Source organism: Anomaloglossus baeobatrachus, chromosome 2, assembly GCF_048569485.1.
Source record: "Anomaloglossus baeobatrachus isolate aAnoBae1 chromosome 2, aAnoBae1.hap1, whole genome shotgun sequence".
Classification (NCBI taxonomy): domain Eukaryota; kingdom Metazoa; phylum Chordata; class Amphibia; order Anura; family Aromobatidae; genus Anomaloglossus; species Anomaloglossus baeobatrachus.
This window is the reverse complement of record NC_134354.1, coordinates 54206375-54221388: the sequence shown is the minus strand read 5'-3', so window position 1 is coordinate 54221388 and position 15014 is coordinate 54206375. Positions and strand designations below refer to the sequence as shown.

Genomic DNA, 15014 nt, shown 5'->3' with positions numbered 1-15014 from the left:
AGCCTCTCCCCGACCTAGGGTCCAGTACCCCGCTGTGCTTTCGGTCCTAGACCGGCTATTGTACTTGAGCTACCGACAGTCCTCCAAGACTAAAGGGTACTTTACACGCTGCGATATCGGTACCGATATCGTTAGTGAGCGTACCCGCCTCCGTCGGTTGTGAGTCACGGGCACAACATCGCTAACACCCATCACACGGACTTACCTGCCCTGCGATGACGCTCTGGCCGGCGATCCGCCTACTTTCTAAGGGGGCGGTTCGTGCGGCGTCACAGCGGCATCACTAAGCGGCCACCCAATAGAAGCGGAGGGGCGGAGATGAGCGGCCGGAGCATTCCGCCCACCTCCTTTCTTCCTCATTGCCGTTGGACGGGGGTAAGGAGATGTTCGTCGCTCCTGCGGTGTCACACATAGCGATGTGTGATGCCGCAGGAACGAGGAACAACATCGCTACTTATCAGACAACGATTTTTGGTAAATGAACGACCTCTCATATACCAACGATTTTTGTCTCTTTTGCTATCGTTTAAGGTCGCTCCAGCCTGTCACATGCTGTGATGTCGCCAACAACGTCGGATGTACGTCACAAACACTGTGACCCCAACAATATGTCATTAGTGATGTTGCAGCGTGTAAATGGCCCTTTAGTCCAGGTACGCAGTCCCAATATCCTGCGACCGGGTCTCTGACTCCTCCAGGTCCATACCATCGTCTGCAACCCAATCTTCTCTTCACCGGGAGCCACACACTCCTTCCTAGCTCCTCACTGCTCAAGGGCTACCATTCAACTCTCTTTCGCTCCCCTGGAGCCAACTCACTTGTCACCTCCCACCTCCTTGCCTGACCCCCAGGTAAGCGGTCCTATTCCAGCTTAGCAGCCCACTGGTGTGCCTGACAAGGTGTCATTGAGATTTATGGATGCTGATGGAGGCAGTGCTGCAAGTTGGGAACCCGGAACCAAGAGGGGTTGAGTCTTGCACTAAGAATAAAGAGCGTGCAGTTCCCTGTGATGTCCTGACTAGTCCAGGGGCGTCACAATTGTGTATTTCTTTAATCTGCTTTATTCGTGCAAAGGTTTGAAACAAAAATTTCTTATAACGTTTCGGCCTAATCTCCAGGCCTTTTTCAAAATAATTGGATCTATGTAACAAACAAAAATTTAAACAATAAGTACAGAGTCTTCATTATCAATGATTAGTACACAAAAGGTTTACATAACATGAATATACTTGCTATAGCATTCAAAAAGCAGAAAAGTGTTAATATATCATACTCAGTACAAATGAGACTATAAACATGAACATTCACAATGATAATAAGTAATATTTTTGAATACAATCTATGAAAGAAAGACCTCTTTATTGATTAGTATAATGAACATACAGTCATATGAAAAAGTTTGGGCACCCCTATTACTGTTAACCTTTTTTCTTTATAACAATTTGGGTTTTTGCAGCAGCAATTTCAGTTTCATATATCTAATAACTGATGGACTGAGTAATATTTCTGGATTGAAATGAGGTTTATTGTGAAAAATGTGAAATCCGCATTTAAACAAAATTTGACCGGTGCAAAAGTATGGGCACCTCAACATAAAAGTGACATTAATATGTTGTAGCTCCTCCTTTTGCAAAAATAACAGCCTCTAGTCACTTCCTGTAGCTTTTAATGAGTTCCTGGATCCTGGATGAAGGTACATTTGACCATTCCTGTTTACAAAACAATTCCAGTTCAGTTAAGTTTGATGGTCGCCGAGCATGAACAGCACGCTTCACATCATCCCACAGATGTTCAATGATATTCAGGTCTGGGGACTAGGATGGCCAGTCCAGAACATTGTAATTGTTCCTCTGCATGAATGCCTGAGTAGATTTGGAGCGGTGTTTTGGATCATTGTCTTGCTGAAATATCCATCCCCTGCGTAACTTCAACTTCGTCACTGATTCTTGCACATTATTGTCAAGAATCTGCTGATACTGAGTTGAATCCATGCGACCCTCAACTTTAACAAGATTCCTGGTGCCGGCATTGGCCACACAGCCCCAAAGCATGATGGAACCTCCACCAAATTTTACTGTGGGTAGCAAGTGCTTTTCTTGGAATGCCGTGTTTTTTGCCTGCATGCATAACGCCTTTTTGTATGACCAAACAACTCAATCTTTGTTTCATCAGTCCACAGGACCTTCTTCCAAAATGTAACTGGCTTGTCCAAATGTGCTTTTGCATACCTCAGGCGACTCTGTTTGTGGCGTGCTTGCAGAAACGGCTTCTTTCGCATCACTCTCCCATACAGCTTTTCCTTGTGCAAAGTGCGCTGTATTGCTGACCAATGCACATTGACACCATCTGCAGCAAGATGATGCTGCAGGTCTTTGGAGGTGGTCTGTGGTTTGTCACCATTCTTCTTCTCTGCCTTTCTGATATTTTTCTTGGCCTGCCACTTCTGGGCTTAACAAGAACTGTACCTGTGTTCTTCCATTTCCTTACTATGTTCCTCACAGTGGAAACTGACAGTTTAAATCTCTGAGACAACTTTTTGTATCCTTCCCCTGAACAACTATGTTGAATAATCTTTGTTTTCAGGTCATTTGAGAGTTGTTTTGAGGAGCCCATGATGCCACTCTTCATATGAGATTCAAATAGGAGAACAAGTTGCAAGTGGCCACCTTAAATACCTTTTCTCATGATTGAATACACCTGCCTATGAAGTTCAAAGCTCAATGAGGTTATAAAACCAATTTAGTGCTTTAGTAAGTCAGTAAAAAGTAGTTAGGAGTGTTCAAATCAAGAAATTGATAAGGGTGCCCATACTTTTGCACCGGTCAAATTTTGTTTAAATGCGGATTGCACATTTTCTGTTAGTACAATAAACCTCATTTTAATCCAGAAATATTACTCAGTCCATCAGTTATTAGATATATGAAACTGAAATAGCTGTTGCAAAAACCCAAATTGTTATAAAGAAAAAAGGTTAACATTAATAGGGGTGCCCAAACTTTTTCATATGACTGTATATCCACATACCTATGTGAACATTATGGAAACATGGAAAGGGTGAATCATGGGAAGGGTTCACTCTTATGTAGGTATTTGTATGGAATGTACCTAGGGTAGATGATAATAGTCAGAATTATAACTGTTAGGCGGATCAAATGGTACCAGAAACCAAAAAACATTATCTGTAGGGTCAATTATAAAGAGAAGGAGAGAGGGTAATATGCGAGACTTTTTAGAAAGGACAGTCCTGGTGCGCAATATAGGACAAACAAGAAATGAACGTTGATTCACCCTTCCCGTGTTTCCATAATGTTCACATAGGTATGTGGATATATGTTCATTATACTAATCAATAATGAGGTCTTTCTTTCATAGATTGTATTCAAAGTTATTACTTAATATCATTGTGAACGTTGATGTTTATAGTCTCATTTGTACTGTCATATATTAACTCTTTTCTGCTTTTTGAATGTTATAGCAAGTATATTCATGTTATGTAAACCTTTTGTATATTAATCATTGATAATGAAGACTCTGTACTTATTGTTTAAATTTTTGTTTGTTACATAGATCCTATTATTTTGACAAAGGCCTGGAGATTAGGCCGAAACGTTATAAAAAAATTTTTGATTCAAATTTTTGCACGAATATATAAAATTTAAAAGAAAAAAAAACACATTGTAAAACTGTAACATAAAATACCTGATTTAAAAACATATCATTTTCTGATGTCACGTTCCCTTTAAGATCAGGACCATAAATATAAAAGGTGCAGTGGCTTCAATGACACCTGTGATCTGGATTCTAAAGGGCTGAAAATGTCCCTTCCCTTCTTTGGCAGTCATAGGGTTAATGTCAGTTTGCTTTCCAGCAGCTTCTGACTCCTGCTCAGATGTTTCTGGTTCGGGACCACTTCCAGTCCCTTTATATACCCTCTGCTACTAGCAGAGGGTGACAGTTATTTTCTTTGCCATTTGGATGCTGGTCCTGGAGGTGGAAGGAGCTGCTGAAAACCCTCTATTGAAGTTCCTGTTGCGGATACAGTCTTGGTGCTGACTGCAGCACTTTGTTGTAGTGTTTCCCCCCCCTGTCTGTCTTTCTTTTCTGGTGTGTTGTTTCAGTCTAGCGGTGGGACTAGCTTCCTTCACCCACCCACTCCGTAGCCAGGGACTATTGTACGGTCTTTTCAGGGCTTCATGTTCCTGCTCAGCAACAGGTGAGGAACCTGCATAGGGACTGACTAGGAGTGAAGGGTACAGCGGCAGGTGAGTGGAGAAGGTGTCCATCTTCCCTGGTGTATCCCTTGTTTGTTGTAGTGTTGTTCCTATTGTGTGTTTTCGCATGGGCTGGATCTTCCCCAAGTCCGTGTCGTGACACTTTGGCCCATATTAAAAGACCAACACTAATAAAGACTCCCTGATAGTTGATGGCCTGGTTAGAGATTTTACATTGGGATTCATGAGCTTCAAGTTAATCCAAGGAATTCATCAGGAGTTCCAAGTTACTGCATTCTTCCTGAAAATACAATACAGCAATTATCACATCATATTTCAACATTTAAAAATATAAAAAAAAATGTAATTCCCTTTTTGTGGACTCAACTTTTCACTTTACATTTGTAGAAACTGAACCAACAAATCTTCCGTCTGCTGAAATAAAAAGAATTGTATCGGCCGGTGAAGAGCAACATGAAGACCAAATCTGATATCCTGAATCCTGCCAAATCATTTGACTCAGCTCTGTAACAAAATAATCAATCTGCTGCCGTGTGTATTTCCACCGAGGATCAATCAGACTTTGTAGATGTTGGCAATTTTCTTTCTTCTTTGTCTAAATTCATTGACATGCACTGAAAGTGCCGAATCAAACCTTGTGGGGGCCCTGGAAGAAACATTGTGTATCCCACATTTCTCAGAAGTTTATAAAATTAGAGTAAAGCACAGAAAAACCCAGGTAGCAGAAAAATTCCAAAATAATGCGGCCACAAAGTGCTGAATTACAGTGGCCCCATTAGCGTCACATATTCATAGTTTTTAAAGTTGAAAGTAGTTTTAAAGTGGTATTCCCATCTCCAAGATCCTATTCCAATATGTAGTAGGTAAAATAATAATATTAGCAAATACCTCCAATTAGAAAGTGTAGGGAATTGCAGGATCTTAGCTATCCACTCATATAGTGACAGTTAAGGGTGCTTTACATGCTGCGACATCTCTAGCAATCGCACCCACCCCCGTCGTTTGTGCGTCACAGGCAAATCGCTGCCCGTGGCGAACAATATCGCTTGTACGCATCACACGTACTTACCTGCCTAACGACGTCGCTGTGGCCGGCGAACAACCTCTTTTCTAAGGGGGATGTTCGTGCGGCATCACAGCGACGTCACACAGCAGGCAACCAATAGAAGTGGAGGGGCGGAGAGTAGCCGCATGAACGTCACTCCCACCTCGTTGCTGGAGGACGCAGGTACGCTGTTGTTCGTCATTCCCGGGTTGTCACACGTAGCGATGTGTGCTGCCTCAGGAACGACGAACAACCTGCGTCCAGAACAAGCAATTATATTTGGAAAATAAACGAAGTGTCAACGATCAACGATGTGATATTTTTGATCGTTAGTGGTCGCTTGTACGTGTCACACGCAACAACGTCGCTAACGAGGCCAGATGTGTGCAACGAATGCCGTGACCCCAACGGTATCTTGTTAGCGATGTCGCTGCGTGTAAAGCAGCCTACAGTTAGTTGCTAGTGGTCATAACTATGGATTAATAAGGTCCAGCAATGCCATGCACTTTAAGTAAGCGACATAGTGAATCAGGAGAACTATACTACATTTCTAATTGTATGTATTTGCTAATATTATTATTAGTTACACACATACATATTTACATACTGGGGTATAATCTTGTAGATGGGAAAACCCCTTTAAGTCCATCGAGTTCAACCTATAGACTAACATTTTGATCCAGAAGAAAGCAAAAACCCCATGGGACAGATTTGTAAAACTTTTACACCCATCTTGAAAATGATAATCAGAGATTTCTTTTTACAATTATACAAGAGAACATTAATATTGGGGGTGAATATTGTTTGAAGATGTATTTTTTAATTGTATTTTTTTTTACAATTTGTACAACATTTGTCAACATTATTATTCTGTGGTTGAGGGTCCTGGGAGATGGTTCCCGACAAAATGGTATTGATTCTAAAGAGAGGTTATCAATAAAATCTCAGAAACCCCCTATAGTAACCCCTTAATGACGGAGCCAGTTTTGTCCTCAATAACCAGGCCAAATTTTCCAATTCTTACCAATATCACTTTATAATGTAATAACTCTGGAACCCTTCATGGATCTTAGTGATTCTGAGATTGTTTTCTGTGACACATTGTATTTCATGATAAAGGTAAATTTAGAATGATATTTTTTGCATTTATTTGTGAAAAAAAATGGAAAATTGGCAAATTTTTTAAAAATTTTTGCAATTTTCAAATTTTGAATTTTTATACCCTTAAACCATAGTGTTATGTCACACCAAATAGTTAATAAATTACATTTCCCAAATGTCTACTTTACATCAGCGCAATTTTTGAACCATAATTTTTTTTGGAAAGAAGTTTGAAAGGTTTAAAGTTTAATAGCAATTTCTGATTTTTCCAACAAAATATCCAAAATATTTTTTCAGGGACTACATCACATTTGAAGTGACTATGAGAGGCCTACATGACAGAAAATATCCAAATTTGACACCATTCTAAAAATTCCACCCATCAAAGTGCTCAAAATCACACCCAAGAAGTTTATTAACCATTTAGGTGCTTTACAGGAATGAATGCAATGAGGAATGAAAAAAAATACATTTTACTAAAAAATAATGCTTTAGCCTCTATTTATTTACTTTTACAAGAAATAGCACAAAAAAAATGGACCCCAAAATTTGTTACCCAGTTTCTCATGAGCGTGCTGTGGGAAACATCTGTTTGGACAAATGGGAGGGCTCGGAACGGCAGGAACATCATTTGAATTTTGGAACACCAATTTAGCTGAAATAGATAGTGGGCACCATGTCGCATTTGCTGGGCCACTAAGGTACCTAAACTGCAAAAAAACCCCACAAGTGACCCCGTTTTGAAAACTAGACCCCTTAAGGATTTCATGCAGGGGTATTTTGAGCATTTTAACTCCATAGATAAGTCACAGAATTTGATAACATTAGGTCGTCATATTGAAAATTTTTATTAATTTTTTAAAGATGTTGCTTTAGCATGAAATTTCTCACTTTTAGAAAATACTAGCTGTACTACCCGGCTTCGCCCGGGTTAATAACTGCTCTTAACAAAATAGAATGTATTAACAAAAATGTATTCTGCACACAAAAGCCACAAAACAAATAGAAATATAATTATTAAAAGGCAAAAACTAAGCTAATAGAAGCATTTCACAACATATATTTCAACACCTCAGATATTCCACACAGATTTAACTAAATTGGCCAAGTAATGTGCTCCGTCTGTCTCTTTCCAGGTCTATCTCTTTCCAGGTCTGTCTCTTTCCCCGTCTGTCTCTTTCCCCGTCTGTCTGTCTCTTTCTTTGTCTGTCTCTATCTCTCTGTTTCTTTCCCCATCTGTCTCTTTCTAGGTCTGTCTCTTTCCCAGGTCTGTCTCTTTCCCCGTCTGTCTCCCAGTCTCTTTGTCTGTGTCTTTTCCTATCTGTCTCTTTCCCTGTATGCCTGTCTCTGTCTGTCTCTTTCCTTGTCTGTCCCTATTTCTCTGTCTCTTTCCCCGTCTGTCTCTATCAAGGTCTGTGTCTTTCCCCATCTATCTTTGTCTGTCTGTCTGGCTGTCTCCTCCTTTCCTGTCTGCCTGTCTCTGTCCTTATCGGCGTCTCTGATTGTCTCTTTCTCTTTCTCCGTCTGTCTCAATCTCTTTCCCTGTCTGTCTATCTATCTCTGTCACTTTCCCTGTCTGTCTCTTTCCCTCTCTTTCCGTCTCTTTCCCTGTCTGTCTCTTTCCCTCTCTTTCCCTCTGTCTCTTTCCCTGTGTCTGTCTCTTTGTCTGTCTCTTTACCTGTCTTTGTCTGTCTCTTACCCTGTCTGTCTCTTTCCCTCTCTTTCCCTGTCTGTCTGTTTCCCTGTGTCTGTCTCTTTGTCTGTCTCTTAACCTGTCTGTGTCTGTCTCTTAACCTGTCTCTCTCTTTTCCTCTCTTTCCCTGTCAGACTGTCTCTTTGTCTGTGTCTATCTCTTTGTGTCTGTCTCTTACCCTGTCTATGTCTGTTTCTTACCCTGTCTGTGTCTGCCTCTTTCCCTGTCTGTGTCTGTCTCTTTCCCTGGCTGCATTGTGACATGCCAACATTCCATTTAAGGGCGTGGCTGCGTATTCTTCTGAAGTTCTGGCTGCACTGTGGCTTCCAGCTCCATTCGCTTTAATGGAGGCAGGTTTTTTGGTGAATAACTGTAAAGCGCAGGGTTAAAATTTCCCCTCAAAACATTGCCTATGACGCTGGAAGTGTGAGTGTGCAAAATTTTGTGGCTGTAGCTGCGACGGTGCAGATGCCAATCCCGGACAAACACACACACACACACACACACACACATACACACACATTCAGCTTTATATATTAGATACCTCAAAAAATGGACCCCATTATTTGTTATACACTTTCTTATAAGTGTGGCGATAGCCCACGTATAGTCAAAAACTTTTGTTTGGAGAAACGGGAGGGTTTGCAACGGAAGGAGCATTATTTTAATTTAGGAAAGCAAATTTGGCTGAAATAGATTGCGAGCGCAATGTTCCATTTGTAGGTCCCCTAAAGTTCCTAAACAGCAAAACCCCCCACAAGTTACCCAATTTTAGAAACTAAACCCCTCAAGGATTTTATCCAGGGGTATAGTGAGCATTTTGATCCCACAGGTACTTCACAGAATTTGGTAACATTAAGTTGTCATATTGAAAATTTTCATTTTTTTCACAAAAATGTTGCTTTATCACCAAATTTCTCACTTTTACAAAAATTACCACCAAAAAGTGGAATTTGCTATCCACTTTCTTATGAATGCAGTGATAGCCCATATGTAGTAAAAAAAAAGTTCTATTTGGAGAACAGGAGGGTTCGGAATGGAAAGAGCAATATTTGAATTTTGAAAAACAAATTTGGCTGAAATATATTGTTGGCACCATGTCGCATTTGAAGGGCCCCTGAAAAACATCAGTAACCTCCATAAGTGACCCCATTTTGGAAACTAGACCCATAAAGGAATTTATTTAGTGTTTGTTTAGCATTTTGAAGAGATAGGTGCTTCACAGAACGTTTTAAAATTTGGATGTGAAAATAATGGTTATATTTTTTTCTCTCACTAAAATGTTATTTTAGCCTAAGATTTGTAATTCTGACAATGGATAATAGGACAAAATGGAATCCATAATTTGTTACACAATTTCTCCAGATAACAGTGATACCCCATATATTGTGAAAAACCTAAGTTTGGGCACATGGCATGGCTCAGAAAGTGAACAGCACAATTTGGAACGCAAATTTAGACAATGTGTTGCTTTTGCAGAGCCTCTGAGGTGACAAAAATTTAGAAACCCCCACATGTGACCTCATTTTACAAACTAAACCCTATAATGAATTAATCTAAATAAAAAAGACAGCTCAGCATGTTCAGCAATCCAGAGTGAAATCACTATGTCTGCAAGTAAGTTGCCCCACCCAGGGCCACAGAGGCTCAGCAAAACGAAAAAACCATCCAGTGGAGAATAGACAGGGGTAAAACATGTTTCATTTATTCAAGCCATTAAAATAATGCTTCAGCGGTTCCGGCATCAAACAGATCGCTCAGGGATAAAATCCAACTCGTTTGTACAATGGCTATGTATCAGTCATAGATATATATATTGTAGCGCCCCCATACATTTGGCCCAGCTTGTACTTTTGGAGACACGCACACCGTAAATTGTAAACTGCGTTCTCGCCACTATAATAATGCCACACACACTTGGCCACTTACAGAAGGAGGGGGCCATTTAGATTTGGGAGCACAGACATCACTGGATTATATTTGGCAGGTGGGAGCCATATCACTTTTCCAGAGTCTTTGTCCTACCAGTAATGTGAGACCCCCCGATATTTTCACTGACAGATAACAGACCTGAGTGGGGGATTGGTTTTGTGCGGGATATGTTAGGGGTTTTATCGGTAACATTTTAGGGTACAGAACATTTTTTGATCGTTTTCAGTATAAGACTGGGATCACATTCTTGTGTTCTACACTGAGCACTTACATCCGGATTTCCGTGTAAATCCCCCAAAAATGTGATTCAGACGAAACCCTCGACTAAACCACTCTAATGAGGCAAATGGAGATGCGTTGGATTCCGTTTGGTGTCTATTTTGCTGGTGTCCATCTTTTTGCGCTTGCACAAAACTTTGGTTGTCCACATTTGTGAGCTAAAAAGATGCCTAAAAAGATGGGATGTTGCCGGGCTGGAACAGCATGCTTTTTTCGACCACAAGATGTGTTTTTGCAATTTTTTGATGCTGACATTTTCTGCAGAGGGCGCACATACCCTTAAGGTGCGTGCCCATGATCAGTGTTTGCAGCGTTTTGGATGACGCATGTTTTAACTGCATCCAAAATGCTGCGTTGTACAGTACAAGCATAGTGGATGGATTTCTAGAAATCCCGTGGCCACTGTGCTTGTTTTTTCCACAGCAAACACTGACCTGTGGTGCGTCTTTCCAGACCACAGCATGTCAATTGTTTGCTGCATGCATCCTCCATAGGGAGAACACAGCGAAGAGACCGCAGCGCACTGAACCCTGATTGTGAGTACAAGCAGCTGTGGTCTCCTGTGGAGGAGACTAGCGCCCCATAGGTCAGGACCCGCTGCGTCCAGGACGCAGTGAGTCCTGATTGTGGCCACATTCTCTTAGACTATGTGACATATATGTCAGACATAGCGAAACTTTTATACTTATTCATCATTAATTATATTGCCATTAATGAAAGTCACCGCAAGTCAACCTGCCATTAACGAAAATCACATGGGCTGCCAACTGTCCAGAAATTACAGGACAATAGATTAAAATTGGGCACTTTTTGCCCTGTCCATAAAAAAATGAAATGTGTCCGTTATTTTTTTGAAGAAACTTATACAGATTATTTTGTCTGTAAAAATCATAATTTTACAGTTTACAGCATCCAAATTATTGGCTTTGGACAAATATCCTTTAAAATTATAATGATTTTTTATAGTTTACAAATTTGTTCATAAAAAATATTGTATGTCTGTGATTATTTTGAAAACCTGTCCAGAAAAAAAATAAAAAGTTGGGAACATATAGGTCCAATTAAGTTATACGCCAATATAAAAGTACGGCAATTAAAAGATTCTACTAGAGAGGAATGTGACCATCTATTACTTGGCTAGATGTATGTGGATAGGACTGTAATTAGTGAGTTCATAAATTTCACATTTCTAAGAAAATAGAGACAAAAAAATAGATATAAGATAGATTTGTTATCCTTATATACACTGCCTGTCACCAGTCTGTTCTGCATTTATATATAAATCTGATAGCGTTGCTTTCCTAACATAGAAGGCGTCTTTCACACATCTGTCTGCAGTAAATATCCTCCTATGTATTTTTAGTTTCTCGCGTAGAACAAAAGAAGTGAAATGAGGTTAATGAATAAATAAAATACAGATTTGGGCCCTGATGAAGAATGAAGGGAAATTAGCAAGTGCCAATGCCATGGAACACGTAGACACTAGTGATGGGTTATCGGCATTCGAAACGAGCAATTTCTAATACTCGGGTGCTAATCTTGAGCAACGAGCATAATCGAAGCCAATGGGAAACTCAAGAATGTTTCCAGCAGATCCCCCAGGAGGTCTGAGGAGGCCTAGAAATCCCTGAAATGGATGGAAATGTGCCGCCCTAGCAGTGGTCGAACCACTCGGATCCGAGGGTGATTACTCGTGGCTCGAGGGTCTCCGGACCCGGGGGCTAGGTGCCACTCTTAAATGTAAAAAGGGGGTTATTTACAGGGGAGAAATAGTTTGTGTCGCCACCCGTAGTGTGCAGTAATGGAGAGTACCGCCTCTGCCGATGGGAGTACCAGGGTTGATGGACTGGGGGCAGCTAGATGACGTTTTCCCTCCACGGGTAGGGAAGGCCCTGGGACTCTGGATGGTGGGTGCAGGGGAGCGCAGGCTTGCTGGAAGCAGGGGGAATGCAGGTACTCACTCAGATACAAAAGCAGATACTGACAACGTGGTAAACCAAGTCTCTGGGTGCCACTGCCTTCTTGGGGGAGCTCGTCCGGGTATTCATCCCATGCAGCACTGCCTGATGGTCCGGAGCCTGCCTCCGTGCACAAATTTTAGTAGTGTCCAAGTGGCCTGTAAGCTTGAAGCTCCCCACTTTTTGAGTGAAGGAGCTGTTCTCGCAGGAGCTCACGCTTTGAATTTCAGTGGGCTACTTTGGTTGGAAAGCCCTATCCCCCTTGTTGCGTTAGTGTCCCCGATCTCTGAGCTTCGCGGGGACAATCCATAAAGGCTCTATCCTCCACAGGTTAATTGCCGGGTTGCTTGAAGCTTCTCCCCGACCTAGGGTCCAGTTCCCCACCATGCTTTTGGTCCCAGACCGGCTATTGTACTTGCTGCTGACTGTCCTCCAAGACTAGTCCAGGCACCCAGTCCTAATAACTCCTCAGGGTCCAGACCACCTCTGCAACCCAATCTTCTCCTCCCTGGGAGCCTCACGCTCCTTCCTAGCTCCTCACTGCTCGAGGGCTACTCTAGACTTACTTGTTACCTCCCATCTCCCTGCCTGACCCCTAGGTGGGTGGCCCTATTCCAGCTTAGCAGCCCACTGGTGTGCCTGACAGGGTGTGGTGTGAGGTGTGATTGGGATTTTTGGATGCTGATGAAGGCAACACTGCAAGTTGGGAACCCAGAACCAAGAGGGGTTGAGTCCTGCACTAAGAATAAAGAGCGTGCAGTCCCCTGTGACGTCCTGTCTAGTCCAGGGGCAACACTGAAACACCGCTGAAATGGAATGGGAACAGCATGGGAAATATGCCTGGACACATCGCTGACTCTCAGGTCGCTGCTGGACACAATATTGTCAGAGTATTACACCACTTTTACGGACTGACAATAACATATACAAAACTAGAGATAAAATGTATTTTAAAGGACAAAATGTTAGCAAACATTCATTACTGTGTATATAAGGTAAATTAATAAAGGGAAAAATAAAACAGCAGCAATTCTAGATTTCAGTCAGGAAAAATAAACCATTATGTGCATTTACTTTATGAAATCTTATCACTTTTGCTAGGACTGTAAAATCGACTTTTAATTTACATCAAACTCATTAAAAATTATGCCAAAAGAACGCTGCAAAAATGGAATGTGTAAACATAGACTTAATAATCGGGCCATCGATCACTGTATTTTCCTTTTGTCTGTGACTACAGTAGATGACTTAGTGTAGGGGAAAATAAAACTATACCCACTGGTAGTCACTGTTAATTATGACATGGTCAGACCCATCCTGTTTAATTTATGAAGGACGGACTTTGAACCTCACAACGTCTATGCGGACTATGCAAGAACTGCCGAAGATTAGAAGGGAAGCGGGAATCCGATACACCCTGTATTACACATAAAGGAGGGCCTCATACACATTCTGTTAAAATGGTTAGTTAGTGTCAATGCTACACTCATAAAGGTTATGCACTAAGTGAAAGGGCTGCCAAAAATTAGGAGGACCTGCAAACTGTTGTAATGCTTTAAGGTCCCAAGGTTGAACCCAATCAATTATGGCATGTTAATTCCCAGATCCACCTTAAACCCCTCAGCAGATACAGTGAACCTCAGGAACAAAATTTCTTGCACAGAAAAAGTACACTTTTTCAACTTAGTAAACAAAGAATTTTCTCTAAGCTTTTGTAAAACATTAGAATATCATCCAGATAGACCATGGTGAACCTTCCAATACAATAAGAAAAAATATAATTCATGAAGTTTGGAAAAGCTGCTGGTGCATTGGTTAAACCAAACAGCATGATAAGATTTTCAAATAGGACCTCAGACGTTAAAAACACCATCTTCCACTCACCACACTTTGAAATGCATATCAAATTATAAGACCCTCTATGATAAAGTTTGAAAAACTATTAAACCCCCATATGCTAATTATATAGGTCTTAATAAAAAATGTCAAACAGGAAAACGGGTATAAGCCGTGCTAAAAAACCACTTAGACATAGAAAGAGGGATTTCCAGCTCCAGGAATAGGTTAAAAATCCTTTTTTATTGAAAATAAGGTAATAAAAATCCAGCAGATACCATAGTAGATGTCAGAAAGATGGCAGAACAACGCGTTTCGACGCTTCAGGTCTTAGTCATGTTTGAGAACATGACTAAGACCTGAAGCGTCGAAACGCGTTGTTCTGCCATCTTTCTGACATCTACTATGGTATCTGCTGGATTTTTATTACCTTATTTTCAATAAAAAAGGATTTTTAACCTATTCCTGGCGCTGGAAATCCCTCTTTCTATGTCTAATTGGATGGTTACCGAGCCTCACTCCATGCGCAGGATCTTTGATTGCAACCAGCAGGTCAGTCCTTGGTGAGCTGGACTCTCCCCTTTCTCTAAAAAACCACTGGTACAAGGAATATAACGGAATTTCATTTATTTCAGCAATCCAACGCGTTTCAGAGACAAGGACCGTCTCCTTCTTCAGGGTAAAAGAAATCATACATACAGCTTACAGATCAGTTACTTATAGAGGATTCCATACTGCCACGTTAGCAGCCATGACGTCATCACCCACATGGTATCAGAGTGGTGACTCACAGACACGTGGAAGAAGAACAATGAAAAAAAAAAAAAGGGGGGAGTGGTATCCCAATACCGCATGCAAATAAACCTGAGAGCATGATAAATAAAATAAAATAAATGTATAAATAAATAAATGAGTGCATACATGAAGCTTGTCTGATT

The 15014-nt window shown here is 41.1% G+C and overlaps 1 long non-coding RNA gene across 1 annotated transcript in view; it reads left to right on the top strand.

Moving 5' to 3' along the window:
• The window catches only part of LOC142282816 (uncharacterized), a 362565-nt gene extending 347774 nt beyond the window's left edge, over positions 1-14791 (top strand). The window contains exon 3 of the long non-coding RNA XR_012744613.1: positions 14712-14791. This is a non-coding gene — a long non-coding RNA (uncharacterized LOC142282816). The remainder of the gene's footprint in view (positions 1-14711) is intronic.
• Positions 14792-15014: the final 223 nt, after the last annotated feature.